Consider the following 19,352-nt stretch of genomic DNA (forward strand, 5'->3'; position numbering starts at 1 on the left):
CCGCCTGATTTGCGAAGACACGCGTGCATTTTCTCGGAGTTGGGCTGACGCTCCCCCTCCCCGCCCCCCTCCCCGCCCGCCGCAGCCCAGCACCGCGCTCACACCCCTCCCGAGCCCCCCCCCCCCTGCATCCGGGTAATGAGCATCCCCCTGGACCCGCCTGCCCTTTATCTTGCTGGGGGGACCCGCACCTTTTGAACTGCCATCTGTAGATTGTGTTGGTGCACTGACTTGTTAACTGTGCCATGCTGTGAAGGAAATGGCATGATTTAGATCAAGTGCTCAGGACGGCTGTTCATAAGAAACACTTGAGCCAAGCTGTTGCTGCTCAGAAAGAGCCCTGGGGAGCGGGGTTCCGTTTCGGGTCACGGTCCTGCCTTGTACGAGGGCAGGCGCGCAGCGCTGCAACCCGCGGCTTCGCTGGGGCCGGAGGGGGGGAGAGAAACATTATGAAACCATAGAAGCGAGGCTGCCAAATTAACTTCTCACCCTTTCAATCACACTCCAGAGGATAAAAGCCTAACTTTTCTGCCTCAGAAACAGGCTCGGTTTACACCAAACAAGTTATTTCTCTAATTTATCAGCCCGGCTAGTTATCCTTCTAATGACCAAAAATCTCCGCCGTTTATGAAGCCGCTGTCGTCGGTGTAGCGGGAGCGGCGAGCTCCACGTGGGTGCTGGAGCGTGGCGGGGCACGGGTCTCCCCCAAGCCCGCTTATCAAAACAGCCGAAAACAAAAAGTGTTCTGGTTTCCGTGCTTTGGCGTCTATGAAAACGGCGTTGCTTGCTCCGAGGGGGCAAAAATGAACCTGAGGAACGACAAGTCCCGGTCGGCGCAGATCGTTACATCTTTACTTTCTGAGTTGCAAATTTGTGTCAGTAAAGTTTAACTAGGAAGACAAAAGTAAAACTGAGAAGGAGCAACAGAAGAGGGGAGCCCTTCAGCTTAATTCATCAACTCCCAGGCTAATACCAAGGGCACTGATTTGTCCATTATATGGAAATAGATGATTAGGGTCATTCTCTAAGACAAATTTACTTTTCTGCACACTCTAAATCTGTTTAGTCACTTTAAAGGTGTCAATTATTGGAACAGGCTAAGACTATGAATTTCTTAGTAATAGCTTTAATAACATTTTGAAATGAAAAGCAGATACCTTGAAGTCAGCCTGCTTTGAAAAGACATATGAGCAGCTCTGGTTTTAATTTGTGTAGCATTCTACATCTGGAATCCCTTATAATTAAAACTAAAAACTGAACTACTACTTCCACCTGTCAAATGATGAAAAGATGAATGCACTAATAAGTTACTAAATAGCCCAACATGATAGAGTTTACATTCTCATTCTATACAGTAAAACAGAATTTTGGACAGGAGGCTAAAGGTCTTCGGTCATTACTAATAACACGCTTTCAGTATTAACCTGTATGTCCCCCTGCAACTACTGACGGGGTCTTTTTCCCATTAAGAGTTCATTTTTGCAAGTCTTTGTCCTGAAAGCAAATATAGATTTCAGAGAGAATCCAAAACACGTAAACGGAGGTGTACTTTTCATCCCCTATCATGGGGTTTTTTCATTCTTGAAACCCTTCTAGTACTTCCCCATAATAATTGCATACAGTTGTCCAAAGGCCAAGATTTAGTAATGTTTCTTGAGCGCCCACAGTGTGCACGGCGTTGTGCTCAGCGTTGAGAATACAGTGCTGAGCGAGATAAATCTTTGTAGGTAATTTTGAGTTAGGAAAACTCACAGTTATTTCTTCAGAATGACAAAAACCGCGGTTTTGCCCAGATTGCGATAAGAAAAGGCAGTTTTCCAAAGTGTTTGCTGTCACTCCAATTAAAGCAACAATGGTCATTAAAATGCCCTCAGACTGTCACTGGTGATCGGAAGGTTAATTATTTAAAAATGTAAATCCTGACTTGTAATCCCTATTGAAGCGTTTGGAACAACTCCCCCTGCAGAGGTCGAGCTGTGTGGGCGGCCCCTAAAGGCTCATTTTTCTTATTACACAGTCTTGCTTCTCTGTCATGAAATAAAAATGGAAATATCACATTTTGAAAAGAGCCTCCGTTCTCCTAGAAAAAAAAACAACAATGGACAGTTTTGCCGGCAGTGGCAGGGGTCTTGCCCGGAGTAGGTGCTGCTATCCAGGTTGCCCGATTATCCCGTTTAGCACAGTGACAGCCATTGGCCCCAGACAGACTGAAAGAAGGCCAGGCCTGGAGGCAGCCCTGCGGCAAAGTATGCCCAGGAAGAGAATCCCACCCTGTTTCAACTCTTTGGGGCCATGAAATTATTGCTTAATATCCCTTTCTATACATGGCTACTTGCCATTAGAGAAAAAGTAGGATTTGGCTGCCACACACTTGTTCTTAGGCAAAGGTCACAACTGCCACCCAATGCTCCATCCAGCCTGAACACATGCTCATGTGGCCAGCATGCTCTTCCGAAAATCAGGAGATTCAGATCAGCATTATTCACAGTGGTCAAAAGTTGGAAGCAACCAAGTATCCATAGACAGATGAATGGATGAACAAAGTGTGGTATAGACATACAATGGAACATCACTCAGCCTTGAAAAGGAAGGAAATTCTGACACATCTACAATATGGGTGAACCTTGAGGACATTATGCCAAGTGAAATAAGCCAGTCACAAAAGGAAGAATATTGTGTGGTTCCACCTATATGAGGTCCCTAGAACAGTCAAAATCATAAAGACAGAAAGTAGAATAGTGATTACCAAGGGCCAGGGGAAGGGCAGACTGGGGAGTTACTATTTAATGAATATGAAGTTTCAGTTTGGGAAGATGAAAAAAGTCCCGGAGGTGTTTTCACAACAATGTGGATGTACTTGATGCCAATAAGTGTACACTTAAAAGTGGTTGCAATGGTAAATTTTATGTTATGAATATTTTGCCATGATTTTTAAAAAATGGAGATTTTACATTACAATTGAGATTTCCAACTTATCTAGAAACAAAGATAACCAAGAAACTTTTAACATTAACCAGCATACCTGAATGATAATAGAGATTGAAAGTGAGTAGCCCTTGCACCCTCAACTGTGTGCTTGGGTCCCAGGGTCCCCACTCCTCCCTCTGGTCTTCCACCCCTTCCACTTTACCCATGTGGGCTCCCTGCCAGGCCCCCGCGGCCTTCTTTTGCTCTCAAAGGCCTTATGAATAGCTCTCACATATACATACACCTTTCAGAGACTTGCCTAGGATCAGAGTTAAACCTGCAACACCACAATGAACACAGCCTATCTCAGGCACAGATGAGATGAGGTGAGAGGCACGAGAGAGTCTCCAGGATAGAAACATGACTGAGAAGTCCCTCGCCTGCAAAATGAACCCTTGACACCCTCCCCTACCTACCCGCCTGGGGGAGGGGCCTCGGATGTCACACTCAGGAGACCAACTAGGCCAAGCTTCCTTATCAACAGTTGCAAACAGGCCCCAGGCAGATGCTTACAAAAGAACTAGAAGCACTTTTCAGGACCAGAAGTTTCCTACTACCCAGTTTTCTGATATTGACTTTATATAAATTTATTACAGATTTTAACTCTGAGTCAAGGACTAATGAATTTCACAATCTTTACTGAAGTCTGGATTATCCTCAAATTGTGGACTTTCCTTCTAAGCCATTGCCTGTCTAAGGGTTTTTTCCTCTTAAATGCTACTGTCAAACGAGCATTTTAAAACATTTATCAAAAACCAATGGCTGCAAACTTCAATCTGTACATTCCATATAAAGTAAACCCCAGCCTAGTGCTGATGCATAAATGATGTGTTGGTTTAATCTATTTTTCACAGGGGGTGTCTGAGAGTAGGAAAATTAAAAACAGGTAGAATAGACTATTATTACTGTCCCATAGTGTGCTTTTTTACATGAGGTCTGGATTAAGATAACATCTGGTCTATATTTCTTGAACTATTTCCCTTTTATCACAAGAAAAATCGGCAACCCATCTCACAACTGCTCTTAATTTAGATTTAAATATCACTGATGAAACATTGTACAACATGCTGTTATCTATTAAAATGATTTCCCTGAAGGAACAGTTGATACTTTTATATATTCCAGCAAAGCTAATCATGCCAGGCCTCCTTAGTAGGACTTACCTTATAATCATATGTTCAAATGTTCCACCTAAATCATCGCTTTGGTACCAAATGAGTCTTATTCCGAGATTGATTTCACTGCTTTGTTAAATGCAGTGCCCAGGTCTGAGAGTCACAGAACGACAGAGATTCCTTCAGGAGTACAAACTTTTACTCTGAAGCAAACCAGCCATTGCTTCCCCCCGCAGCCTTGCGATGGGCCTTCCAGAGCCCCTTGCAAGGGGAAGGCAGTAAGCTGTTTTCAGTACTTTTCAGCATGCAAGTGCTATACAATGTAGTATATTGATTTCACAGAATAAAAACTTCTGGGTGTTTTTTCCCCCAGAATTATATAACCTATTTCCACAGATAATAAATCAGGGAAGTATTTTCTCTAAAACTATTTTGCATACCTGTGGTGCACATTCATTTTGTTCATTTTTAATGACATCAAGACTCAGAATCACAGAAGGTAAATCTATGCATTAACCAGTTACATGGGAAATTACTTTCTCCAACTCCCACCTTTAATTTGGTAATATCATGTGTTCCTGATTTTTTTTTTAAAAAAAAAAATACAGAAACCAAAATACACAAAAATTATGGGGGTTTAAAAACCTCAACTAGGAATAATTCTTAGATAACTGTGAAAATATAAGAATGTTCACTGTAGCAGAAAGTGAAACTAGAAATGTATTACATATGAACTACAGAAAAAATTAAGAACAATAAAAATGTTTATAGACAGGGGATTAGCTAAATGAATTATGTCACATGTATAATATAGAATATCTTACAGCCATTAAATACGGATAAAGAATATTTGTGTGTACTAAGGAAGGATTGTGACGTTATATTAAGAACAACACAATATTAATAGATGGCATCACTTTTTGTTATTAAAAAGGGGAAAATAGACATATGTTGATATGTACAGGGGTGGGCAAAAGTAGGTTATAGTTATAATATAAATAAATAATACAATAATAAATAAGAATATAAGAATAAACTCTGTGTTTCACATACTCACCACTGTAAACTTACTTTTGCCCACCCCTGTATGTAGAAGAGTCTGGGGAATTCACTTCAAACTATTTTCAGTGATTAACCATTGTGAGGGCAGAGAACACTTTACTTCATAAACTCCTGTGGGTTTTCTAGCTCTTCTTAACACATGTGTATTACTTTCTAAATTTAAAAAAAAAAAAGTAAAAATGCATTGAAGAAAAAAGCAAATAGAACAGAGATCGATTAGCCATGTTGCTACAGGAATAAATCATAAGGGAGGTGGCGGGTGGGGGAGGGTGGTGCCTGTAGGACAGAGCAAGAGGAATGCAATTGACAGGCATCCTGTCATCTTGTATTTTTTGGAGGGAATTCTGAGAATAAAAAGCCTTTGGAAGTTATCAGCGGTCAGGCTGGAGCCATTCATTTTTCACCTGCCTGTGTTTGTTGTCTGGCAGCCAGTCAAGGGTGCTATTAGCAGAATTAAGATCCAGAAGAAAAGATTATCCGGTAGAAGGCAAGATAAGGGGCTGGAAAGTGTGGCTGGTTATCAATATCACAATACCAAACAGGTCAGAAAGGATTCCGTATAGGTTTCACTCAAAGCAGGTAATCTCTGCAAAAATAATGGAGTGACTGTTCCCCTGAAACACTTCAGTACTGCAACATACGGCAGTGCGTTTAAGATAAAGCGGCGGTTCCACCGAGAGCCCCGCCGCCACATCAGGTAGGAGAGAGGATGATAAAACACTGCAACAACGTCCTTTTATTCCCCCCTCTGCCCTAGGTAATGACAACCTTCCATCTCTCTCCTGGATCATTTTTAATATTTTGAATGGTATGCTTTCATTCATTCTTCTTCGTGCTGAGCAAAGATCTAAATGGAATTCCATGGCACGATTTGATACAAGAAACAGGAGGAGTCATTGTAACATTATTCAAGTATTTAATTGTTAGGACATTTTTTAAATCGCAAATTGGAGTGCAAATTGAGAGCAGCAACTCTTGTCTAGGGAGTTTTTGCCACTCTGGTACTGAACATGTGTTTTCCAACCATGAGCTGGAATGGTGAAGGTTTTGAGTTCATGTCAGCAGTGCAATTTACAAGAGTTCACATGCAGCATGAACTTACACAGCGTTTCACCATGTTGTCTATGAATCATTCAATTTTAAGCTCTGCAACATATGGACAATCGCAGAATGCAAAGAGGTAAGAAAACACATTTGGTATTTCCATTTTATACACACCTCATATTGGAAATAAATGGCTTTGTTCTCCCAACTATTTTTCATCAAAATGATAAAGCCTCTTTCATTTTATTTTCTCTTTTTTTCTTTTTCGTTTTAGCAATTTCAAGTAAAGAGGGATGAACTTGTTCAGCTAAATAATTTTTCAATCTATAGACTTTGTATTATTGGTACACCTATGGAGCGACCAACAACCAGCAGGTTATTTATTTTAAGTTGCCACCCCGGTAGTAGTGATGAATTGACAATGGTTCATCCACCTAATGCTTGATCCCTAAAACATATTCCCTTCTATCATACATGTACAATAGAATGGGGGCTTCGATATTTCTTTAGAGTCATAGGATTGAGTCTGCTACAGCAGTACATGAAAATGCTCTCATTTCAGCAATGACCTTCAAAAGCTTATCAATGTCCTATCGTTAATGTGAAGGACACTATGCTGTGCCCATAAAGGATGCAAAACAGCCCTCGCCAGTTGCTTAGTGGTTAGAGCCTCAGCCCATGGACTGAAGGGTCCCGGGTTTGATTTCCGCCAAGGGCAGGTACCTCGGTTACAGGCGTTAACCAACCGATTGGGGTGTGTGCCTGAGGCAACCAAAGGAGTGTAGATGTTTCTCTCTCTCTCTCTCTCCCTCTCTCCCCCTTCCACTCTCTCTGAAAAGCAATGGAAAAAATATCCTCAGGTGAAGATTAAAAAAAAATGCAAAATGTTTTCATTCTTTTTTCCTTTGTGTGTGTGTGTGTGTGTGTGTGTGTATATACATCCTAAGAAATGACATTACCAAGTAGGAAACTTTGGTAATGGGAGGTTAACACCCAGTTTATTTATTTATTTAATCCTCACTGAGGATATTTTTTCCATTTCTTTTCAGAGAGAGTGGGAGGGAGAGGGTGGGAGAGAGAGAGAAACATTGATGTGAGAGAGACACATCGATTGGTCGCCCCCCACAGGCGCCCTGACCCTGGCTGGGGATCTAGCCTGCAACTGAGATATTTGCCCTTTACTGGGATCAAACCTAGGACCCTTCAGTCCAGGGGCCAGCGCTCTAACCACTGAGCCAAATCAGCCAGGGCTTAACACCCAGTTTTAAACAGTTTTTAATCACATAAGCAATATATGAAAACATTCATTATTATTTTTAAGGATCAACAATACAAAAACATATAAAATAAAAGCAAAAGCCTTCCCCTAAACACCCCAAACCCTCCCCACATCACACCACCCTCCTCAGTGGTTACAACAGTTAGCAATATGGAGACTATTTTATAGACCATTTTCTAAGCATCTACAAACATATGTGTACATATACACATATGTAACAGCAGAGGGTTTTTTCTAATAAACGGGATTACACTGTTTGTGTTGCTCTGTAGGTTGCTTTCTTTCCTTTAACAATTTGTCTCAGACGTCATTCCAGGTCAGTATTCCAAACTAGTAGCTCACAGTTCACAAATCCTTTTAAATTGTTTAAATTTTTTTCAACTTTAAAAAGTCCATACTTTCCTTTTTTAAAAAAAAAAAAAGAAAAGAAAAGATCCAGCAACATTGTGCCCGATTCTCACCGGAACCAAGTGATCGGAAACGGGATTCCTCCAGTGGGACCCACACCCAGTCGCCAGCTCCATGTTCAGAAGGGGCCCTTTAGACCTCCAGGTTTGCTGCCCATCATTAGATAAACCTACATGATTCTTTTATTATTTATTTATTTATTTATTTATTTATTTATTTATTTATTTTATTTATTTTTAAATATGTCTTTATTGATTTCAGAGAGAGGAAGGGAGAGGGAGAGAGAGAGAGAAACATCAATGATGAGAGTCATTGATCGGCTGCCTCCTGCACGCCCCCTGCTGGGGATCCAGCCCGCAACCCGGGCATGAGCCCTGACCGGGAATAGAACCGCGATCTCTTGGATGCTCAACCTGTGAGCCATGCCAGCCGGGTTTACATGATTCTTTTAAAAGGCTACATAAAATCTCATAATACAGAAACACCATTTCTCTATTTATATCACATTTTTTAAACTTTAAGTTTTCATGCTATATTTCTTAGAGTAGAACCAAATTCCATATTCAGAAATATGTATTTCTTTACTTGCCATTTTAGTATTTCCATTTCATTTTTTTCCTACACTTTGTAAAGAGCCTGCATCCATAACTGATAATGCCTTAAAAAACTTTGCAAAACTACAAAGGATTGTTCTACATTCTTCCCTTTGAAAAATGATATTGTAATTGAGAGACCAGAGGCCCGGGAAGAGGAAGGAATACTAAAAGATAAAGAAAACTCAATCAGAAGCTCATTGGGACGAATTTAATGTGTTATTTAGTTAAGTCAGGATTTTTCTCTTTTAAAAAAAAATATGTCTCTGCCTTAAAAGTGAGAAAGACCTGCCGAATGAGTAAGGTATTCTCTCCTATCTTTCACCAGCTCTATCTGTGCTCATTCTCCGTTTCCCTCTTCTACACCCCGCCTCAGGAAATCTCTGAGAGCATATAAAGTTCCCGTCACAAGGGTTTGCAACTGTGAAAATGGCACAGTGATCCAAAAAGTTCAAAAATTATTTTCCAAAGTAATGCTGTTCATACGAATAAAGCTGACAAGCTTCTAGTAAGAGGGGCCAAATCACAGTTACAATTTAGTGACTATAATATACACTTGAGCCCAAAATCAAAGCACATGCAAAAGTGGAAAGGAACTAGAATTTTTTTATTTTTTTTGCAAAGTCTATCAGCCAAAATAAGAAACATACACAGAGTGACGCAATTGCTAGTCTCAGAGGAACAGAATTTTTGCCTGTGTAATTTGATGTGAGGTAAGAGGTCTGCTCAAGGAAAAAGTAGACACTGAGACAAAATTTGCCTACCTCCCATGGTTTTTTTCTTTCCATTCAAATTATCAGAGAATCCCTAAAATTGTACAATTGTCATTAGGACCATATTTATCTGGTACCTATTTATTACTCAGAAATAAACCAAAGTCTAATAATAGCCTGTTGTTTTCTCTGTTTTTCTAACCAAAATTAAAGGTTAATGATTTTTTACCTGCAGGCTTGAGCCTTTGAAAGACATATGTGTATTTATTCAATCTCTTCTATGTACTGAGGTATAAAGAACAGCCATCTTTGATTATATTCAATAGACAATAGTCAGCATCTGAACACCATATAGAACACCACAAATAATTGTTGAAATAAACTATTTTAAACTAAAATTGCATGTCTATTTTGAAATAAACAACCCATGCATTATTTAGTCACTTCACGGCTTATTTGAGCTATTTAGATATTTTCCAGGTAAACTAAAATGAGAACTTAAGGTTTTTCACAAAGGGTGTCTTGCACTCCTTCCAGGAACTGAGAACATGGCCCTGACTCGACCACTGGGAACCCCACTGACTTAAGAGGCACCCAGAGGGCTGCTCTGGCCTGTCTAGAACCACTGCCTCTTGAAAACAATAATAGAAATGCTTGCAGTTCCCGCCCAGCCGGGCGTGGCTCAGCGGTTGAGCATCGACCTAGGATCCAGGCGATCGGGGTTCGATTCCCGGTCAGGGCACATGCCCGGGTTGGGGGCTCGATCAATGACTCTCTCATCATTGATGTTTCTGTCTCTCTCTCTCACTCCCTCCCTTCCACTCTCTCTAAAAATCAATGGAAAAAATATTCTCCTGTGAGGATTAGCATTAAAGAAAAAGAGGGAGGGAGGGAGGGAGGGAGGGAGGGAGGGAGGGAGAGAGAGAGAGAGAGAGAGAGAGAGAAAGAAAGAAAGAAAGAAAGAAAGAGAAAGAAAGAAGAAAAACAGGAATACGTTCAGATGGCTGTTATGTCCCTTTTGAATGCTGCTACCTGATACCTGGATTCAACCAAATTAAATGTATCCTTGAATTCACAAACACATTTCCTCAAGAGGTAGCCCAAGAAATCTCTGCACAATTTCCCATTGAACTCATCTGATTATACATTTCCAAGAAATAACATTAGATAAAGTGACCCATTTTATATTACCAAAGAAGCAGCCTATATTTATTACAGTGAAATATCAGTAGTTGGACATCTGAAGAACTGAATTCTCCATTCAATCAAAGCTTTAAACTTCCTCACACAACTTTTACCGTATTTAAAACACTACTGTATCTGTTCCTTGTAAAACACATTAAGCAGAAGAAACTAGGAGTTTCCAGAAATACTAACATAGATAAGACTATTGTATCTCAAAAGGCAAATTTAAGAAGAATGAGATGCTTTCTTTTTAGCCTATCAACTGGCCAAGAATTTAAAAGGCAATAATAACCAGTATATACAGGCATAGAGAGAAACCAACATATATATACAGTATGAATAAGAGTGCAATTCGGTTCATCTTTCAGAGGAAATTCAGCAATCTGTGTCAAAACGTACATGCCATTTGAATTAACAATTCAATTTCTAGGGATATATGCCAAGAACCCAACCAGAGATAAATTTAAGCATTTATACACAAGGAGCATGCTCTTTCAATATACCTAAGAGACAATTAAATGTGCAATATTAGGGATTAGCTAAATACAGTGTGGTACATGCTTATATTAGAGTATTATCCTGACTTTATTTTTTTATTTTTTTAAATATATATTTATTGATTTCAGAGAGAGGAAAGGAGAGGGAGAGAAAGAGGCAGGAACATCAATGATGAGAGAGTCATTGATCAATCGGCTGCCTCCACGCCCCTGACCGGGGATCGAGCCCACAACCCGGGCATGTGCCCTGACCGGGAATCAAACCCCGATCGCCTGGATCATAGGTCGATGGTCAACAACTGAGCCACATCTAGCCAGGCTATTACCCTGATTTTAAAGAGCACTGAACAAAACAAAATATTTGAGATATGATATGGTGGGAAAATAAAAATTACCAAACAGCAAGTATAACATGATTACAATTTTTCAATACATAAAAGTTTACCCATGTAAATGTATCCAAGCACAAACATAGATTGAACATATATACTAAAATATTAGTGTTATATATATTATACATGATGCATATCATATCATATGTGATGATATAATTCATACATATTAGTTTAAAAATCAGACCCAGGTTTTAAGGGAGAGCACAAAGCCAAATCCTGAAAATGGCCAACTTAAATATGTATATACATCATGTCAAGCACTTTGCAGTATAGTTTTATTCCTTAAATCAAGTTTATTCTACAATATAAAATAGAATATAAGTGCCAACACACAATGCCTTAAAATAACAAGAATATTCCTACATTTTCCCTTCCCACGGGGCAAAAAGATTCACCCTTACTAACAAAACACACTTACGTGAAACAAAGATTAATATTGTGTTGTCAGGAGGCAACTGCCTTTATGCTTCTAGAATCTGGTGGGTGAAGTTAACACCTTTTGTCCTTGCCAGTCCTGAATATCAGCTGCCTAATCCTAAATTAAGCACAGTATGGTTTCCATGGCAACCGCCGGCCAGTATGGGCTTCTTCTGAAGGTGAAACCCGAAGAAACAACTAATTAGCAAGGGTGATTCAGATAGGCCAAGAAAGAACTATTATGCATAGGGTCTGTTTCCTTTGCACTTCTTTTTACTTTGTTTTATTTTATTTTTTAGTTGAATTTACTGGGGTGACATTGGTTCACAAAACCGTACAGGTTTCAAGTGTACAACTCAACAGAACATCACCTGCACAGTGCATCGTGTGCCCATCGCCCGAGCAGTCTCTTTCCATCCCCATTTATCCCCTATTTGCCCACCTCCACCTACCTCCACCCCTTTCCCTCTGGCTATCACCACACCATTGTCTGTATCTGTGTTTTTTTGTTTTTGTTTTTGTTTTGTTTTGTTTTGTGTGTGTGTGTCTGTGTGTGTGTGTGTCTGTGTGTGTATATGTATGTTCTTTGGTTAATCTCTTCCCAGCCCCCAAGCCCCTCTCCCTTCTAATAGCTGTCAGTCTGCTCCATGTATCCATGCCTCTGTTTCTATTTTGTCCATCAGTTTATTTTGTTCATTAGATTCCACAGGTAAGTGAGATCATGTGATACTTGTCTTTCTCTGCCTGCCTTGTTTCCTTAGCATAATACTCTCCAGGTCCATCCATGCTGTCACAGGGGGTAAGATTTCCTTCTGTTTTAAGTACAGTGATACACTATTTCCCATTACACTTCCCCTGTGAAATTACAAAATTGCGGTTGCGCTGCCAGGTTTAAACATGAGAGGAGAAGCAGCGCAGGGGGTATATAAGCAGATGTGCAAAGACTACTGTGTGATCAAAGCACCGAAACCCAGAGAGAGCTCCTGGAAACACCCAGCCGGCCATTATCTGCGGGACACTTGGTAACGGAAGGAGAGGAGAGTGGTTGCTTAGCAGCTGTTGTTTTTAAAAAAACAAAATCTCCTAGTTCTTGCACATTTCATCCTTAATTCTTGACAAAAAGAAGTGCCACGAAAACTTGACTCTGCTGGGGTGGGACAGAAGTGGAGTGTCAGCTTTATCTTTTCAACATCCTGTTGCAGATAAACCGGACACTTAAGAGCATCCCAGTGTGTGCTTACGCGGCAAACAGTACTCTATTCCCTTTAGGGGCAAAATAACCTTCACAAAACAACTTCATGTGCGAAATTTTCCATAATTAACACCTATTTGGATGAAAACACAAATTATAAAGAAGGTGCTCTTGAAACTCCAGGATATAAAGGTTTCTCCCACAGAAGGTGAAAGGTGTTCCGCTGTGGTGGAGGCCAGAGCAGGACTGCTGGGTTCCCCAGGGAAGCCAGTCTTCCTTTTGGCCTGGGGGTGGGGGACTGGTCTTCCACTCTCCTTCCTCACTACTCACTGGCCTCCTTTTGCCTCTTAGAATTTCAAGTCCAAAATTGAGTGTGACCTTCCTATTCAGAACCTCTTTTTCAAGGATGTCTCAGAAACCAGTGGACGCTCAGACAAAACTACAAAATTGTCAAGGAAGGTAAGGGAAACTTTGTCTCTACACATAACTCTCCCATTTTATAAAGTTTCTGAAACAAATCTTTTGCGTTCCTGAGATGTAAAACTTTGTTATTTGGGGCTTCCCAGGATCTAAAGAGTGGGTGGAAAGTAAGGATCTGCTGTCCCTGAACTACCAAAAAACATAATACTAAATTGGACAAATTTCTGAGTAATTCCTTATAAATAGTAAAATGTAGTTTAAAATATGAAACAAAAATAACAAATTAAAAAATGTTCCCGGGACTCTCTAAGACTCATAGTTAAATGTCTCTCAAAGGATGAAGCAATTTTCAGGTAGATCCTTCACTAAAAAACTGTCAGCTTTAACTCAAAATTAACCCCAGACCTCATACATCCCAAATTTCCTTTGGACAAGCAGAAAGGAAGAAAAGTTGTCCACATAATTGCAGAGGAGAGAAACCTGGTGTAAACTTATCTATGCATCGTCAAAACAATGATGATGAGGAAGTGATATATTAACATTTTCAATGCTCCTACAAAGTCGCAGGTAGAAAAAAAAATGCCCCTATACCAAATCCAGAAAGATTCCAAGGGAATTAAGAGCACAGCTTTTTTTAGCTTTAATAGATACACCATGATTCACACACACACGAACACACACACGCACATGCACACCACCACCAAACAGTTTCACAATTGCCCTCCATTTATACATTCAGTAAACATTCATTGAAAGTCTACCATGTGCCTGGCAGAGTGTCAGGTGTGACAATTACATGGTGTATTGGTGATGATTTTGGGTTACAAACAACAGAATCCATTCTGGCAAATTTAAATGGAAAAAGAAATTAAACAGCATTATTAGGTAGCTCAGATCTCTCCAGAAGGGTCAGAGTGCCAAACCCTGAAGCTACACAGCGAGGAATGATCTCAACCACAGCACAGGGGCTTCTCTAAGGAAAACACCACTGCACCGATACCCAATACCTACGACTCTTAGGACTGGAGGCCAGGAACTCTGCCACTGTCGCCTCCTCCACGCATCTCCACCATCAGTCCCAGCAGAAGGCTGGTTCCCTCCCATGCAGCCATTGCCTCCCGTGGCCCACTTCCAAGTCTGCCTTGCATGGGCCATGTCACAGAGCCTAGGTCACAGGCCTGCCCCCTGGCCACAGAATCTGAGATATGCATTATCCAGCTTCTACCTCAGAAAGCTAGGTCTCGTAATGTGAGAAATCACCAAAAGATTGGGTGACCACAAGTGTTCACTGTAAAATATGACAGTCTGCCAGTGTGGAGCATTCAGGCCAGGATAACCATGTATGAGCACAACCAAACCCAAAAAACTTCTGTATGCAGTGATTTCCAAGCATCATCAGACCTTTGTAAATATGATCTAATAAAAGTACTGATGTTAAATAATATATACGTTTTATCTGGCTTGAGATTTTTCTTCCCTAGAGGGTTATCTTCTCTGCCTCTATCCAGAGTCTCATAACGAACATGAATCAGCCCAGTCACTTGGCTGTGGGCTAATTATGATAAATAAAAAGGAAAACCAATTATATTTTAAAACATGGATTACGTGTTTATGCGCTAGATGAGGCTTCTATATGTAGCGCTGCAGCAGAGAAAAAGGACTTCTGGATTCAAGTCACAGCTCCATCAAGGACATCCTAGCTGTGTGTCCTTGAGTAGCTAGCTACCTCCCTGCACCTCAGTTTCTGCTTCTGCTGTACCTACTACGTAGGATTGTTTAGGAAGATTTAAAAGAAAAAAGCATGTGAAAGACTTTGCACAGCGCTTGGCTCTGTTAGATGTTACTCGCCCATTATTTAATCCTCACAATAACATTATAAACCAGCATTGTTATCCCCATCTGAATTGATGAAGGAGACTAAAGGTCAGGCAGCTGAAGTCACTTGCCCAAGGTAACAGCGGGGCAGCGTTGGGATTTGAGCCCAGGTTTTCCAATGTCAAGCCTGGCTTTTTCCCAGCACGCCACCTGCTAAGGCTTAAAAACCATTACAAATAAGGACTCATAATGACTCACGTAGGTTCTCAGAAAATCTTCCCTGTCCTATTAAACAAAGCTGTGTTTTTCTCCATTACGAGAGGGGAAAAAAAGTATAGCAGCCCTATAAAGGAATATTCTTTCCCCGGAGTCTTTAGAGCCCCAAATAGGACTAGAAGGAAATGTAGGACTAGTCCCTTAGGACTAGAAGGAAATTTAGAAGCCAGCTATTCTATCCTCTTGAAACTTATTTCACCCCAGGAACATTTTATCTTTCTTTATTTAGGTTGACCCTGTTTCCTTTTGCTTCTTCTGTCTTCTGTCATTATAGGCAGGACCAGGAGACAACGGTAAGGCGCCCCCCGAACTGTGAGTGCTATCTAGGTAAAATGTAAGGAGCGAGAGACCGTGGCTGTTACCCAGTTGGTGGCACTCAGAGCTACATTCGCATTTCCCAAAGAGTGTTCCCTGGGACACTTAGTTTCTCAGGATGCTGGGAGATAGTCCACAAAGGAATGTTCCTTTATCAATTAAGTTTGGAAAATGTGGGAGTAAACTAGGTTAAACAGGTTTGCTCAGAACTTTTAATGCACTGTGAGCATAATGAACCACAAAACGAGGGTATGGTATATACAGTGTTGGATTTTTCACCCCAGTTCTTATCCTCACAGAATCTGGTAGGACTAGTGAGTCATAAGACACATTTGAGAAACACTAAGTGAGGAAAGGAATTTGAAATTAAGATACAAAAAGAGAGAGAGAGAGAATTCAAATGTGACTGGGAGCTTCCAGTACTACCCAGGTTAGAAGGGGTTCTGAACCCCTGGCTCAAACATCCAGTTTGCTTGGCATAAACTCTGATACATCAGATGATATGGCTTGATGCACTCAGTGTTAATATTGACAAAATCAGTCTCCACGCTCAACATTCAACTTTCTGGTGGTATCTTCAGCTTTCTCTGTAGCCATCCTACCGAGAAAAATGCTAGACAAGCTGGTATAAATGCCTGGTGCACTTGAGAATTTCATTTCTTGTTGTAAGTTAATAAAAATATGCTATCCAACCAATAAGGGTATCCAGTCAATTGGACAGATCATTTCTCAATGATGGTGTAAGTCAAACCATGATTACTTTGGTTTGTGCAATCTTTTCTGAGTTTTGTGGACACCAGATGGTCTTCAAGAGTCCCTAGATATTGACAAGATCCAGTTTCCAAATCTTCAAAGGTTAAGAGCCGACAGACCCTGGGCCTTACTGTCTTCACCAACTAATGGGACCTTGAGGCATAGCCTGGGGACCCTTTCAAGGGGTTGGTTCTCTCCTTTAAGATTAAACATTAAGATCCCTTACCTTTTAGCTCTGACTTGCCATCCCCTTCAGCCATCGATTCTTGAAAAAATAGCATCTAAGTGAAATGAAAACATAGTTTTCCTGACCTGTTTTACTTATCAATGAGCAGTTCTAAGGTTCAAGTTTTGAAAGTACGTACCCAGATGAGCACAGCACTCTAACTCTCACTGTCAAAATTTCAACAAGCTAAAACCAAAGGAATTCCGCAGTGCCACAGAGAGCAAGCGTGCATCTCTTACCTCGCAGGCAGGGGTCAATCTGCCTGAACTTGCCAAGCTACCACAGGGAAAGTCCATGAAGGAGCCAGTTCTGCACCAGTCGGCTCTGCCCACTGGGATGCCTGGATTGTGAGTCTCTCCTGGAGAGGAGCCGGGGTACTGGGGAGATCATTTTCATAAATACACTTACTCCCCGCCTTTGAACAGGCACACCTGTTTTCTCTACTAACTCCGCTGCTTCGGTCACTTATGCCCTGGGGAAAGCAGTTGTAAGAAATAGCAGATGCAGAACTGACACGGCAGAGAGCATTCCATCCCTTCAGCTTACAAATTCTGCAGAAAATGACCCAAGCGGTGCAGGACTATTTTATGAACTGTGACCTCAAGCCGCTCACTGGAAATGCAGTTACTATCAAATTGTTCTTTGCGGGTTTCCATTTTAAATGATGAACACATTTTGGGTTTGTTATACTTGAACCAGCTACATTTACATAACAAAATTCTTTGCAAAAAAAACTTACATTGTATAATATTATATTATTGCCTCCATTTTACAGATGGGAAAGCTGAGGCATGAGCATCTTGCCCCAAGTTTCTGCAAAATGACACAGAACAAATAAGACTGTTATCTATTGCAAATGACAAAATCTACAGAGAAACTGCCATAAGGAGGCTGATTATAGGTTTTGGAGTTTTCAGTGTGTTCCCTCTTGGCCAGAGTCTCCTTGCAGGTGTATTTGCCTGGCGACACTTGCATGAAATTGACCTCTGAGGAGAGAGTCTGGCTCTCTGGTTGTCATTAAAAATTGAAAAGTGCCCCCTGGCCATTTCTAGTTCAATGACTTGGGAATGGGAATAAGATTATATAATAAGTATCAAAGAGTAAATAATCCAAGCAAGAGTAAAAAAATATAAATCACAAATTGGAAATCATTTTACTGAGCATCTGGCAGCAGGGATTCAAACAGGCAGGAACAGGGCCCTGGCGTAGGCAGCTGAGGGCGGGGAAAGGCCTCACAGGGGCAAACAAAGACAGGGGCAAGTGGGCAACGGGAGGGTCCCGGTCTGCAGGCAGACGGATGAAGCAAATACAATGATTCGATTATTTTAAAGAAGACTTCTGCATTTCATAAACAGTGCTGTGAGTTTTAGGAGATTGTATTTTAATTTCTCTGAGTTTATTTCACAACAGAGAATTAAATTCAAGAGATGTTTTCTGTATAAAACCTGTGCTTCTCGACATTAATGGTCCCTCAATCTGGATGCGCATGAGAATCACCTGGGAGCTTGTTAAAAATTGACTCAGGGCATCTTCGCTACAGATTCTGACTCTCCGGGGGTGCTGCCCAGGAATTGGCTTTTTTTTTCAAAGGTTGCCTAAGGTTTCTTGGTCACAGATGACATTTGGGGACTTCTGTCCTAGACATGCCAGTGTCAGGGTTATCTGAAAAAAAAACATGTATGGCTCTGGGATGTGGCTAACACAGTCCACAGTACCTTCCTTCCTGCTCAGGGGTCTTCTCCTGTCTCACCCAGGCTCCTGTCGATCATTTCTGCCATCCTCTTGGCTGTCCCCTGGAATCCCTTCTCCTCCTTGTCATGCTGTGCTCCCCACATGGCCCACTGGGGATGTTACCCTTCCTGGCAGAAGCCGTGCTCCTAGCTCTCCCTCCTATGAAGTCACCCAGGGCAGTGCCACCCAAGTCACTCTCTGCCAGGGCTGCTGGCTGTGCCATGCTAGGCAAAGGACCCTCCTCCCACAAGCTTTAACATTTTCATCAAGTCACACATACACACAAAAAGGCTGCCATGCATTTAAATAATGTTCCCAAAATTCCCTTTCTCTAGGAATTTGGCACCAGTTTCCTGAGATTAAGGTTGGGAGCATGTGTGGAATGTCTTGGTCCAAAGATAATAGATAATTTGAGTGATATCACCCCATAGGACACTGGGAGCCAGTCTTCACTTACTACCTTTCCGAAACCCTCAGAGGTAGCCCCTGCCCTCTCAAGAGTAATGGGCTGTCCTTATTGGTGTCCCTTGTCATGAAGGACATCCAGGGCTCTCTCAGGTGGACCCCAGGCCTCATGGACGTACCCCTGCAGCCTGCCCAAGCATACCCAAATACCCTAGATAGCACACAAAATAGTGAGATTCCCCTTTGCAAGGGAAGTGTCCGCTTCACACATTGCTCTTCTTAGGAGCCGTACCTGAAAGGGCCAATATATAAGAGGGTGGGTAAAAGTAGGCTTTCCGCTGTGAGTACATGAAACACAGAGTTAATAAAACTACTGTAATAATCACAACCCACTTGTCTTTTTCCATACGGACAACTGTAAACCTACTTTTGCCCACCCACCCCCCGTATTCTCTAAAAACCACAGGGGCTCTCACAGGTTCTATGAGGCATCTCTCCTCCCCATTTCTCTCTCTCCACTTTTTTGGGGGGGTGCAGAGAGCGA

This window comes from Miniopterus schreibersii, assembly GCF_964146895.1.
Source record: "Miniopterus schreibersii genome assembly, chromosome: 1".
Classification (NCBI taxonomy): Eukaryota; Metazoa; Chordata; class Mammalia; order Chiroptera; family Miniopteridae; genus Miniopterus; species Miniopterus schreibersii.